Source organism: Juglans regia, chromosome 1 (assembly GCF_001411555.2).
Source record: "Juglans regia cultivar Chandler chromosome 1, Walnut 2.0, whole genome shotgun sequence".
Classification (NCBI taxonomy): Eukaryota; Viridiplantae; Streptophyta; class Magnoliopsida; order Fagales; family Juglandaceae; genus Juglans; species Juglans regia.
In genome coordinates this window covers 26768576-26783370 of record NC_049901.1, presented here as the reverse complement: position 1 = coordinate 26783370, position 14795 = coordinate 26768576, and the positions used below count along the sequence as shown (strand labels likewise).

General features: G+C 37.3%; 1 long non-coding RNA gene across 1 annotated transcript; it reads right to left on the bottom strand.

Moving 5' to 3' along the window:
* Nucleotides 1–14195: 14195 nt before the first annotated feature.
* Nucleotides 14196–14795, bottom strand: LOC108981752. Its single transcript, XR_001994609.2, has 2 exons — nt 14670–14795; nt 14196–14583 (listed from the first exon to the last, which is right to left on the bottom strand). It is a non-coding gene; the product is annotated as an uncharacterized LOC108981752 (long non-coding RNA).

Genomic DNA, 14795 nt, shown 5'->3' with positions numbered 1-14795 from the left:
AACTTTTACTGTTTACTCCTTCCAGTTTCCAACATTTTTTTATATAAGAAAAACTTTCATCAAAAGCTTATTACATGCAATGAATCCTCATAAAATGTTCATATAAACATGTTAAATACACTCCATAAGAATTTCGGTCCAAGAAATTTCCAATAGCTTGGGCAAAAACTTCAAAAATCAAGCACTGTCTAGTTTATCACCCAGAGTGATCTATTCATGGTTAAAATAACATTTTACCTACCAAATGACCATTAAAATCAACACAAAAGGTACCCACAGAAATTAGACTCAAATAGAAATAACTTTCACGAAGGAAGAATTGTGAGAAAATACTTATAAAGGCTTCAAAAATGGAAACCAAAAGGGGTCAGGAAAGCTATCAGAGAGAGCTTCTAAGTTTCTATCCAAGAAACGTGTGGGAAAAGGGATGAAATGAAAGGGGGATAGTCTAAATGCCTATTACACAATATAAGGGGTGAAGAGAGGGCTTGAGTGACACTTTTGTGATGGTGGTCCTTTAGACGATCTTTTTTCCTTCTTGAATTCAATGAGGAAGAGATCAGTACCCACTTCTCTAAAAGTAGCACTTCCTTACAATTTCCATTCTTTTAAAATTGTCATCTTTATCACTTCCTTCTTCATTTTTTTTATGATACCAGACAAGCAACTAGACCTTCTTGTCCTTTCTTCACCATCTCTATAGTGATTAATTCTTCCTTTGTTAATGATAGACCCCCAACCTAGTGAGTTCTTCAACCATCGTACTTTGAATCTACACACTAACAACATCCAAAATCAAGAAGATTTGGAGATATTCGTTTACTTAATGCAAAACTATCCTCTCACTCTCCTATATGAGGATAGAGAGCGCTTTTTGTCAGGTGATGTGAAGAAATACTACTCAAAATCAGTTATATTGATACTACTAAAACAGAAATAGATGGGGACACTTTTTATTGGGTGATCTCATAGTAGTGGGTTTGTTGTGCAGCAATCTAGATACCTTAAGGATAAGTAGTGCTTGGAGTTACCCAACAAGCCCTAACACCATCATTAGGGTTAGCACCACGTTAGTATATTTTACTTGCAACTTCACCCACTTCCTTATTCACCATGAATCTATAGATAAGCTTCCTCATCTTAGCTGCTGCTTGGGAGTGTGTTACACGTTTTTACATCTCTTACCAGTGACAATTGATAAATACAAGTTAAGAATGCTCGCAGGTCTTACAAGTCACTGCATTATTGTGTAAAATTCTCCATTCCTAGCGACCATTTGTTAGTCCTGAAGTTGAAGGAGTGGAGGAGGGTTTCAAAGTCACCTGAAATGCAATACATTTGTGGAGTGCTCTAATTGACGAACATTTCTGGAAATCCGAAAGCCGAAACGTCATTATCCTCTCTACACTTCCAATCTTGATAGGTACTTCATATTCTGGAAGAAAAGTTATCCTTTATTGTTAGGAAAATGTGATGCTAATATTATCTGAAACTTTTAAAATCTAGTCTTCATTCTGCTTCAATTCATTTGGTATGGAGAATGTAACAGCCTGCTAGAAATTCAATAGTAGAATTTCTTTAGACTTTAGGAACCTCGTGAAGACTTTATGGAATTTTCACAAATTGACCAATCATGTAAGTTTTAGTCTGTCAACATAGTCAATGTTGTCACTCACTATGATACCAGAAGTGCAATTTTATTTATTTGAGATAATTCAAAGTGTTAGAATGCAATATGGTATGTGCCATTAGACTCAGAGGAATATTTAGGATTTTATGGTACAATAATCTCATTTTTCAGTTTCCAAACGAAATGCTTGTTCGAAAACACGACACTTCAGGGTTCAATTTCGATAAAAAAAAGTTGCAAAATTAGTTTAGTATGTATATTTAAGATTTTTCAATGCAAAGCTTATTGTTCACTAATCCGAAGTGAATAGTAGCCTCAATAGTAGCAACTACTAGCACCTAATGCAGGGTTTTTAGAATCACAGTGTGGAATGTCCAAATTAGGTTAGAGAAGTTTTATTCGGACACTTGGCATCAAGAGGAACCGTGGTATAGATTGTGAACGAAATCAATGTGTGAGATCATGTCACCTAAGGTAAACCCTATTCCATCCAACCATCCAAATTGTGCCAAACCAAATAAGGTTTCAACCCTAGCGAAACCCTAAATACTTAGAATCCAACTAAAACCCCAAAATCTTGGTTGAAACCGAAACCTTAAACGGTTTCTCCAAACTCTAAAGTTGGCGTCTTAAGTCACTTCCACATGCTATTAATTCCTCAAATTCATGTTATGACATCTTTATACAATCGTTTAAACTTTTGAAATTTGATTGAGTCAAGAAAAATTAGATTTGGATTTGATAGCATCTCAAACCCTAACAAAACCCTCTTTAAACCCCAATTGAAGCCCACTTGTTTAAGGCCCATGAATTTTGGCCACCTTGGCAAAGCGTCTTGAGGAAGTTTCCACCCACTCGTGATAGGCCATCCACTGCTCCTAACAGCTCCAAAGTCGTCCATGATGTGAAGGCCAACAACCACCTCACCACCACCCTTCTCTTGGAAGTTTCCTAGGCTGAAAACCACTCATTTGTTGCACCTTTTTGTGACCTAATCACCATCCATCAAGGTGTCACGCAAGCTATACTTCCCTTTTCAGAAGTACATGAGGTGTGTAGGTCACCACTTCCCTCACTTCACCACTTTCCACCCTCATTCTTGGGAAGAAACTCTTAGAAGCTCTTTCAGGTAGATTCCAGAGGATTTTTTCGTGCTATTTTTGGAACCTTTGTAAGTATCATCTCGCAATGATTCCTTCATGAAGGTTGTTTTTCGTTGAGTCTAGTTTTCATGGGTATCTCGTTTGTTTGATTTAATCGTCGTTTGATCGATCACAAGTTATTTTAACCTTGTAAAGGTCATTCTGGACAATAATATGGATAGTGTGTTGTATCTTGGAGTTTTTGACCAAGCTAATGGACAAATCTTGGTCCAAAATTTTTTTGGAGTATTGGAGATTAGTTGCATGATCAAAACTTTTGATGAAATGTTTTCTTATATCTAGAAACTTAGAAACTGGAAGAGGAAAAACAGTTTCTGTTTTAGGAAAGTTTGAGTCTTTTGTGGTTTAATCTTACTCCAATGGCTTCGCTATTTTTGTTTGATGATCCTAAGCCTTTTATATACATTTTAGGATGTTAGTTTGAATATTTTTGGCATTAGTTTCAAGGATGTGAACTTTTATACAAGAGATTATACGGTTGGGTCAAAAGTTTTACCTTTTTAGTTAGATCCATATTTTGAGTTATTTTTAGCCATGAGATTTTAATTTTAATGCTTGGATATACTTTAGGACACATTTTTATACCATATGATGTTTTGGTTTGAAGATCTCATTATAGAAATGCCTTGGATATTTGATCGAAGTTAGTTGGGAAAGAAATTATATTTTTGGCTAAGGGTAGGAGCTGAGTGCTTCATGTTATTTTGTGATTTTGTTTGTGACTTTTACGTGTTGATTCAAAGCATGCTAGTTCTTAGAAATGTGTTGTGAACATGTTAGAAGAAAGTTTGGATTTTTGGAGTCCTTGGGAAATGTTTTGAAATAGGTCAAATCTTGAGATTCAAGAGTTGTATTTTAGTTAAAAAGTTTGGATCTTTTTACCAAAGAGTTTTGTGTTTATGTGAAGTATAATCTAGTTGGATGTTTTAAGCATGTTTTTAAACTTAGAATATGAGGATCTTTGTCACAATATTTCGGTTGGATCATGATTTTTGGAGTTGGATAAAATTGCAACAAAAATTAAAGAGAAATGGCTTTTGATAGTTTTGGTCCTATGGTGTTTCTCATAGTTGTATTTGATTTTAATTTTTTCTAAGTAGATATTTGAGTTTTGGAAAAAATTTACAAGAAGAATGTAATTTTTGGTGATTTTTAGAGTTAGGATGTGAAATCCTTAAGTTAGGGGCAAAATGGTCATTTTTCACATGTAGAGGGTAAAATAGTAATTTTACTCTAAGTTAGCATTTCTTCATGTTTCTAATTTTTAGTGATTAACTTTCTAACTTTTAGAATCCCTACTTACAGTTTCTCGTGTTTCCTACTTAATCCTCGTAACGCAACAATCACTGTAAGTTAGCTTCTAACTTACTATCAGATTACTGTGTATGTAAGTTGGTAAGGGAACTATTGGTTATGTACTTTTGTTATCATATATATCATGTCGTGCCATGTCACTACACGTTTATCTGTTACACGTTATATTCTATCACGAAATATTCATTTGTTACACATATTATATTCTATCACGAAATAGTTATCTATTACACGTTATGCCATGTCATATAATCCTTTCTAATATACGTTATTCCATGTCATGTAATATTATCTATTACACGTTATGCCATGTCACGCAATTGTTTGTCTGTTACACATTATGCCATGTCATGTAATTATTTTTCTGTTACACAGTATTTCATGTTATGTAATGTTTATCTGTTACATGTTATGTCATGTTACATAATCACTATCACTGTCTGAGTATATCCATTTATAATTCACACGAGGTACTTCCAACACAATCATTTGATTGTTAGAATACCTCTACTCAAAATACTCTTGACGTAATCATTTTGATTGTCAAAATATTACTAGGTACTCTTGACGTAATCATTCTGATTGTTAGGGTATCTCGTTTAAAATACTCATGGCATAATCATTTTTATTGTCTGAGTATCGCTGACAGAATATGTTGAGCAAAATCATTTTGATTTTCACTATTCCTGACAAAACAACTCTGAAATCATTTTGATTATCAGAATTCAATTTACTTTCCCGATCAATACATTTCAGTTTCTTGTTCAGTTCACGTTCAGCTTTCAGTCTATGCTCAAGTTCAAGTCATATCAGTTCATGTCATGTTAAATATCAAGTCAAGTCAAGATTAGTTATGATCATATATGCATTCATACTTTTACTGTCATGCATACATCTTTGACCTGTATGTTAAGTTATTTGTTAACTAACTGAGATTTGTGTGACGCCCCCAACTTCCGCTTGGGATGGAATGGAGACTTAAACTGTCGGGACATGCAACACAAGATTACATACCCCCGTACATGATAGTTATTATGCAATGCATCCTAATATGCAACTAGCAGTATGCAATAATTGCAGCGAAAATAAAGGTGAAAGTATAACTTATGCCAGAATAACTAAAAACATCTCAATTCATTAGTGATCATCAAGTTCAAAGAACCGAACGTAGCATAATCTTAGTACAACTAAGGGTCAAAGTCAAATAATTTGCTTCATGCATTTTAAAGTATGAAGGATTTGGGCTATATATAAACATCAGGATTAAATCCAATGTCCTCTCAAGGTCTGGCTCCTCCTCAATCAGTCGGATCCAACGCGCCATCGAACTCGTCTTCCTCGAGACCTGACACAACTTCTATCATTCGAAGTGGAATGATAGTGGTCCCACAAGTGGTGAGATTTATTCAAAATTTCAATAAGTTAAACAACCAACGTGCACAAAGATAAATTAAGCATAAAGAATAATAAATATGCAATGTATGAAATGCAAAAAAAATCAGTATGCATGTCTCCCATCCAAATTCCTTAACATTTTCAGAGAAATGGAGACACATGTTTTAATTCAATGAACATTTTTATTTCCAATTTTTAAGACATAACTTCATCATAAGCTTTCATCATTATTAAAAATTCATATAACATCATAACGTGTGGTAACGACACAGTTCCCCATATGCACTATGAGTACCTGTCGGTGAACGTAGTACAAATCATGTTAAGACTACGTTGTCTATACACTCATTCTCAATGCATTGATAAATATAACATAACATCATAACGTGTACACCCACCAGCATTAGGTGTCATAATATATTGACTTCGCTCCGGTGTTTTTTAAAAATAACCCATTCGAAGCTTGTTGATTGTTCCTTGTCAACCTTGGGGTTACCACTCCATTCTTAAATACTCCAGAGTGGACAGAGGAGTTCCACTAGGATAATTCCCCATCCTAGCCTTTGGGGTCGTGATAAAAATTATTTTCATGCTATGCTTGAAAAATGTTTTTCCTGACATGTGCATATGTGGCAAGCTTTCATGCAAAAATGACATTTATAGATGCAATATGCAAATGTGATGAAAAATATCACATGTCATGTAAGTATGCACTCAATGTATTATATAACATGATATTTTATTTTCAAAATGATAATTAAAATATGAATGAAAAATTTATCAATAATTCATAAATAATCTATCAAGGTGTAAGTTAGATGTCAACTTACAAACCTCCTGAGTAATCGAAAGAATGTCGTAGCTACTAAAATCAAGTGTGTACTAAGTTAGGATTAATACTACTATAGATGAGGTTTAAAATCAAAGGCTTCAAAAATGAGTATTTACAAAAATACCCCCTAGACTTTCAAAAATTGCTATTAAGCCTTAATTTTTCATTAATTGCATACGAACTCCAAATTTAACCACACTTCATGGACTTCATATTTTTGGCATTCTAAAACCACCCATACCCTTTGATTTCTAAAAATCAAAGTGGAACTTGCTCAAATAGTCTCAACCCGTGACATGCACTCTAGTTGATGCCTAAGTGTGTTTTCAACTATTGATCCCTATGAATGCATGCATATGAGATTTTCTTTAATCACAAACAATCACTAAGGTCTTTAATGATATGATGAATGATAATTCTTGGATAATCAAGTTCATATCAAGATTTAATCATGGGTAAGAATCCTTAATCACCAACTTATTCAAAATCGATACATGCTTTGATGATCAAAACAAGATAGAATTAAATCCTATCATAGCATGCTTTTAATCAAAAATTAAACCTTCCATAATCATTCTAAGACAATAATAAATCAAATAAAATCATACTTAAGACATGTCATAGCTAAATTTCTACTGAAAATCATTTAAGCATTCAAATCATCCTTTAATGACCCAAATTTGAACTACGCACGATGTTCTTCTCTAAACTCCACCAAATCTCATACCAACACTTGAAAACAAAGCTTGACATGTAAACTAAGATCAAGGGCAACAAAACTTACAAATTATGTGGCCTTCAAAGCTCTCAAGACAACATTGCTCAAGAACACTCAAGAACTCACCAAAAGCCTACTCGGTTTCACTCTATTGCTCTCTAAGGGGGAGAAGTGCTCTCAAGACTCAAGAGAAAGCTTGGAGCTGAGGTGTGGAGGAAATGAGGAAGTGAGAGAGGTATTTATAGGTGGCCAAGGGGGTGGAGACGTTGGCTTTGGTTCAAGGGGATTGGTGGAGGTGGGCGCTGTGTAAGAAGTTGAATTTTCTAGATTCGATTCCATATGTCACCTTGTGCAGGGAGATTAGTGACCTGAAACCACCATGATTTTATCCTTACTGTGGCTACAATGGTCCTGTAGAGGTGGCCAGGTCGTGGGGCATAGTTCAGATGTCAAAAAGTCAAGCAAACCACCTATGGTAACCGGCGGATTCAAGTGGTTTCACTTGGCAGTTTTTTAGCTTCGGTTTTGGGTGGTCATTGGCGGGAAAATCTGAGTCACATTTCTCATGATGGCCATGGGTTCTCTTGGGGATTGGGTGGTGGCCAGCCAAGGCAGATGGTTGGTGAAATCTCAACCCAACCGGTTCCCACTCAACTAGCCTAAAGGTGCAATCGGTTTGGCTTCTTAGTTTGGTTTGTGAAACCAATTTAGTCCAAGGCTTATTCTGGGTTTGAAGGGGTCTCATGAGGTGTCTAAGGATCATATTACCCTTGAGGAAATGACACAAAAAATATTGGGCCGAAGGGCAAAATAGTCCATGCACTCAAAAGGGATACACATTAGCCGATTAATGAAGTTTTGGGGTTTGATATGTCATTTACCTTAATGACAAGTGGGGAGGTTTATCTAGGATATTAGTACGGTCTAAGTATGATGAAATGGAATAATAAATCAAGAGAATTTAGGATTAAAAGGTTAAGAAAAGATTAAGGTAAAATTAAGTTTCAAAGCATGGCTTAAAGATCACTAATCTCATGTACGTTGATTAATGGTCTTAGCCAACTTTCAAAACTTAATTTGGGCATTTAGGGTATGATATGGGCTTAAGGAAACCCATGGTATGGTGTATTGAGCTTTCAACTTGAATAGTGAAATAAACTCAAATATGGCTTTGGGCCTTGTGGGCATAAAAGGGCCAAGTGGGTGGGTTGGTGGCTTAGAGGGGGCCTCATTAGATTTTGAGAGTTGAAAAGAGAGACCTCAAGATCCTCTAAGATGGGCTTGAAAGGGCTTGACTTGGCCTAATTGGGCCATGGGTCAATTCTACACCAAGTTTGGTCCAAATCCACATCCTTTGTTATATGTGTCTTCTTATGGTGATTTGGTAGTTATTGTTTTTCCTTTGCAAATATTGGCCTTCTAATGGTGATTTGGCTGCATTGGAGTTGATTATCTCTGTTTTGATAATATTGGGCAGTTTTTTTATGACTTCGAAGTTTGTGAGGCTAAGAAAAATGAAGTTTTTAATGACTTAGGTGGTTTTACTTGTATCTCATATGCTCATTCAAATTATGATTCCACATGAATTGTAACGTAACCTCAGTAGGATTGACACTCTTTGTGGTACATAACGATTAGAAGGTTCTTGCTGTTAGATGAGTCATATTGGTTTTTATTTTATTTTATTGGAACTTGGATATCAACATAGTGGAAAAGAGTTCATATTTGTTATTAGCATCTGCTGTCATGGTCTGATGTTTTGATAGAAGTGGGTGCAAACTTCTTCTGTAGAGGATTTTGGTTATGAATACATATTTGTCTTTTGGCCTACTTAGAATGAGTGCTTGGCTTCTAATTATACTTTATCACATTCTTTTACATATTCAGAATAGAAAGTCTTTGAGTGTAATACCCAATCGGCTAGAGAGAAGTCAGAGCTTCTCTATCTAGGAGGTGGAAAATTTTTCTGCTCTTACTGTTGCTCCTTTTCACGTAATTATCTACTATATAGAAAGGGTTTCTAAACTTCTATAATCTTAGGGCTCATTTGTTTTTGGAGATGAGATGAAATGAGTTGAGATTAAAGTTAAAAAGTTGAATAAAATATTATTTTAATATTTTTTTTTTAGAATTTAAAAATGTTGAATTGTTTATTTTATTTTGTATTGGAAGTTGGAAAAGTTGGAATGATGAGATGAGATGTTTTCTCAAAACAAATGAGGCCTTAGTCTGTTAAAGCCCTCCTCAGTATCTTTCCAACCATCAACCACTTCTACTTCGGCTTCATCTTCAGATGGATATGGACTCACTGATCCTTCACACAAAATCTTTGTCTTGGCATGATCTTAATCTTTAGCCTGCTCCAGAGATAGCAAAAGCTACTTCAGACAAAATTCTGATAGGAAGGTTAGTAGCTGATAGACCCTTGAACAACTATGCTATTCATTCTAGTACTAAAGCCTCTTGGAATTTCATCCAAAACTTTCTCATTGAAGACATGGATATAAACAAGTTTATATTCACATTTAGAACATCTCAAGATAAGTTCCGAGTGCTTAATCAAGCCCCTTGGAATATCAAAGGGCATTTGCTTATTCTGAAACCATGGTCCCCGGGTGCAACTCTCCATGAAATCAACCTAAATCATGCAACTTTTAATGTACAAATTCATGGTTTACCCCTTGCTCACATAACTCTCAATATTGCCATAGAAATTGGGAAAGCAATTGGTAACTTGATCAAGGTGGAGGAAGATCCTCTCTATGGATTAGCTTTCAGAAAATTTATAAGAATTAAAGTTGAGCTAGATATCACAAAACCACTTCAACAAGGTTTTATGATGCCAAGACTCAGTAACAATGAAATCTGGACAGCTATCAAATATGAAAAGTTGTCAAACTTTTGTTATGCATGTGGAAGGCTTGGACACTCCCAAATCTTTTGTGGTTTTCTTAGTTCACCCCCAACAAGACTTGTAATAACCTGCTCCTTCATTCTTACGTACGCTTCTTCTTTCTGACGTACGTTCCTTCTTTCTGACATAAGCAAACTCCGAGGGCAGAAATTAAGTGGAAGTGTCTGCCCTTTCTATCTAGTTAATGTGAGCCTCGTCATACATGCCGAACCACGATGGCGTGTTTCAAAAGATATCTTGTGACTTCTAGGCCATGCCCAGTATTTTAAATATGCTGAAAATCTTTATAAGGAGTATTTCCAGTATTATTGAATTAAGCTTGATCTTAAATACGACAATTATAATATTCTTGAAGAACTTCAAAAATATTATAATTGTCAGAAATCATTTTAATATCATTAATAAAATGATTTCAACTATGTTAAAATATTATGAGATTTAAATTATGTTGAAAGCTTTAATTAATTAAATGGTTTTATTCTTTTAAATATGTTAAGTGAGACTTCATCATTTTATTAATGATGAAGGAATATTATTTTATAAACTAAAGTCAGTTTAAATAATATTCTATCTTTATTACTTTTAATACTTTTAATTAAGTTAATGTTTATGCATTTTAAGTCAGTGTTTGATGTCCGTCGTTAGATCGTTGTGTAGATCCCCAGACTTTGGGTTTTAGAATAAAACCCCAGCCCCTCTTCCTTCTCCCTCACTTTTCCCCCAGTTCCCTCTCTTTCTTTCCTCTCCCCAACGTACGTGGTATGCAGCCCCTCTCCAAGCCGAATGCTCCACCCCTCAGCCCGGCGCCGCCGTGCGTCGGCAGACCTCACCGCCGCCACCACCAGCTCCACCTCACTCCAGCGAGCCTCCCCACACCGGTCTCACTCTCTCACGCTCTCTCTTCCTCTCCCTCGGTAGTGCACAGCCCGAATGGGCTTCACGTTGCTGCGCCGCCGTGCGCCGTTCTCCACCACCACGGCCTTAGCTCCTCCACGAGCCGCCGTGTCTCCGACGTGTGCCATCTCAGCACCACCACGACACCACCACCCCAGGACCACGACCCGACCCTCATACGCCTTGACCCGCAACTCTAGCCACCCCAATGGCCAAAACAGCCACTATACGTGGCTAGCCGCCACGTACGACCCTTCCGACGTCTTCGACGGTGACAGTCAGTGATCAATTCATGGGTTATCCCATCAATGGTATAACCCTCTATCCCTCATATTTATGTTAGATATTAATTAGTTCACTAGGTTGGGGACGGTGCTGTTGGTATTTGTGGAGTTGTGGTATTGTGATGTGCTGTGTAATGAAGTGTTGGGCATTCTGTGTAGTGAAGTGCTGGGCATATCTGTGTAGTGTGGTGACATGATGTGTTGTGTATGTGAAGTGTTGGGCGTAGTTGGGAAGTGTGCTATGTAGTGTTGTAGACTATGTTATAATGGTTAGTGGTGTATGTGGAATGGGAAGAGTATACGCTGAGTGTACTCGGTGTGGTGTGACGTATATGAAGGGAGTACACGTGGAGTGTACTCCATATGGTAGAGTGATGCACCATGTGGCGGATATGCCATAATGGTGATGTGGCGTGGTGTGTACGAGGGGAGTACATGCGGAATGTACTCTATGTGGTGGGCTAATGCATCATATGGCGTGTATGCCACAGTGGTGATGGGTCGTAGCATGTGTGAAGGGAGTATATGTGGAGTGTACTCCATGAGGTGCAGCGATACACCGTGTGGCGTGTCGCAGAGATAAGGATGGTTGAGTGATTGATGGGCATAGGGCATGGTGTGTAGTGTTGCGAACTGTAGAACAGTGTCCCGAAGCAGTTATGGTGCGGCCTGTAGTCTGAGGTGACAGGTGTCACCGTGAAGTTGACTCATGGTTGGGAGTACGAGTGAAGTAGCAGAACAAGTATCAGAGTAGCGGAAGCATGACTGGGCAACGTCACTTCGTGACATGGTTACTGACAGTCGTGCTTGCGATGGTTGAAGAGTTAGTGTAGGAATGGCGTAACGAGAACGTGACGAGATGTCACGATGTGACGGGAGTACGTAAGGAACATTACTCGTGATGAGTTAGGAGTTGGCGTAGAAATGACGTAACAGGATGTTAGGTGACGCAACAAGGTCACGGTGTAGTTTGAGAATAGTCTCAAGTTGTATGATGTGACATAAGGTGTAGTGACGAACGGAGTTTTGTCGTGTCAAGTGTTGGGATGAACTGTCAAAAAGGGACGGGTAGCATGAAGAGTCATGTTAGCCGGGTTAAAAGAAGGTTGGTATTAAAGTATGGCCTTTGTCCCTCCAAGCAGGTGATCAACGTGTTATATATATTGATCTTAGGTGATAAGGGGTAAAGTACATGTGTAACATGGTGAGACACATGTACCAGACAAATTCACCATATGTAATGGGTAATATATCCTGAGCATAGTTGCACGGTGCTTAAGCCTCAGAGTTGGCTTAGAGTCTTGTGGCTTGTATGGATGGGAATTAGGATTTGTATAGGCTAAGGTGCATGAAGACAGTGACAGGTGTATTGCCTATGATTGGTCCTAGTGTCTTAATCCTAAGGTGAATCATGGGTTCACTTTAGTGGATGAGCACTTGAGGCAAAACCTTGAGTTGGAAGATGTGGTGACCGTAATAGGTCCTCGAAGGTCTTGTCATAGTAAGGGACATGGAAGAGCACGGGATAGAAGGAGAGTGTTCCAAGTGAAACATAATTCTATTTCTAGTTTAAATTACTTTGTATTAGATAGAGAATGATATTAAGGTTATGTGTATACAAGTAGGTTGCCATCTGACACGCGCATGAATGGACTGCATGGTATGGAAGTAACATGGAGTCCAAGTAAGTATTACGTTCATACTCTTCTAGAGTTTTTCTAAAATACAAGAAAAAGAAAACGAAACGCTTTTCCTTTACGATAATTTACGAAACGATGAGAACATTTTACGAAAGAAATGTAAGTGTTCAAAGGTATACGTATGTACAGCCCTTCCTTGGCAGCCCCTGTTTACGCACCCAAAGTATTACTTGTATGCATGTGAATAGATGACTATACGTTATACCTATTGTACGTATTTTCTAAGAAAATCAACGAACTAATATTTTATGATCCCAAAACTATGCTTTTCTCAAGAAACGATGTTTTCTCACGAAAACGAATGTTTTCTCATGAAAAGCAAAGAAAGACATGAAAACTGAGGCTTTCATGGATCCTACGAACCGACGCTTTATGGATGCCATGAGGTGATGCTCATGGATGCCATGAAAGACAACATTTAAGGTGATACTTATGGATACCATGAAAGACAAAGTTTAAGCCCATGTTTTAAACGATGCTTTTCCATGAATTGAACTGTTAAATGAAAGATAAAGCTGAAATGAACTTAAAAAGGATTGAAAGGACTGAACTGCAGCTCTTTAGAGCTGACGTGAATGAATGAACTGACAGGACTGAATGAACTGAACGTTTAATGTATGAAAATACGTAACGGCCATATGGATGAATGAAAAGGGGTACCCAATGAATGAATGGGCAGATTGCAATATCGGGCAGTAGTACTGGTAGTGCACCCAGTGCTGCACCCTAACGGAATGGGATTCCAACCCGCGGTCACGAGCGAATCCATTGGCCATAGGGCCGCTAACCCTAACACACGGGGTATAACAGTCTGTATTGGCATATGAAAGTGATAAGAATGAATGTATGTATGCATGAATGTATGACTGCATGAACGCATGGAAGCACGACCCTTTAAGAAATAAAGGCACTAACGGGAGAAACGTTTTACGAAAAGAAAGCCTTTTAAGAGAAAAATCATGTCCAGTGACGTTTTCAAATGAACGCACGTAAGCACATATGCATGCATATATAGTATGTACGAATGATGAATGAATGAATGAAAACCTATGTTGTTATATTTTAACTGTATGAAGTAATGCTTACGAGTCATCGACTCATTTTAGTTTTTATGTATGCCCCTCCCCCCAACAGGAATTGAACGGTCAGGACGGACACGGCCCATGAGGAAGAGCACGGAAGTCTAAGCATGAGTTTTAAATGTACGAGAGGTCTTTTTATTGTAAAAATTAATGTTTTCCGCTTTAATCCTCTTTTATTGCTAAAGCACTTTTTATTTTATAAACATAGAGTCTTGCACTCTAGGTATGCAAGTAAAAAGTTTTAAATAAAACGGTAATTCTCGTTGTCCTTTCTAAAATCTTTTATAAAAAGTCTCACCACAAGAACAAGTGTTACAAGACTAAAGTATAGACCATGGATCATAGCAGAGTTTAATAGTAACAATGGAATAGTCAGGCATTTTATCAAACAGATAGTGGGCAGTATGAAGGAACAGAGCACTTAGAAAATTTCTCTCCTTCGGTCTCAACTATCGGTAGTTACAACAAAGGAAAAAAAATCATCCAAGCGAGTAAACAGCAGGAGATCATTCTCAGGGGCCAGAACAGTCTTACCAATGATCACATTGAGATCATTTCAGCCAAAAAACTGGATTTACAGAAATCGGTTTCATCTTCATTGAGCTCGCAAAAGCCAAATGAAAATTCCATGGGGGAAGACTCAGGAACACCGTACAGCTACAGTGATTCAGGATCATTAATTCTTTCACCAAGAAGAGTTAATTTTTCACTGTTGACGCAACCACTAAATCAAGCAACCTTACCTCAAATCGAAAAATATCCATTTTCTCTTCAGCTTCAGAGACGCAAGTAGCAGATGTCTTTACTCCACCAGTACAAGATTCTTCTAATTTTTCCTCCGCCATCGAGCCAATGAAGTACAGCCCACG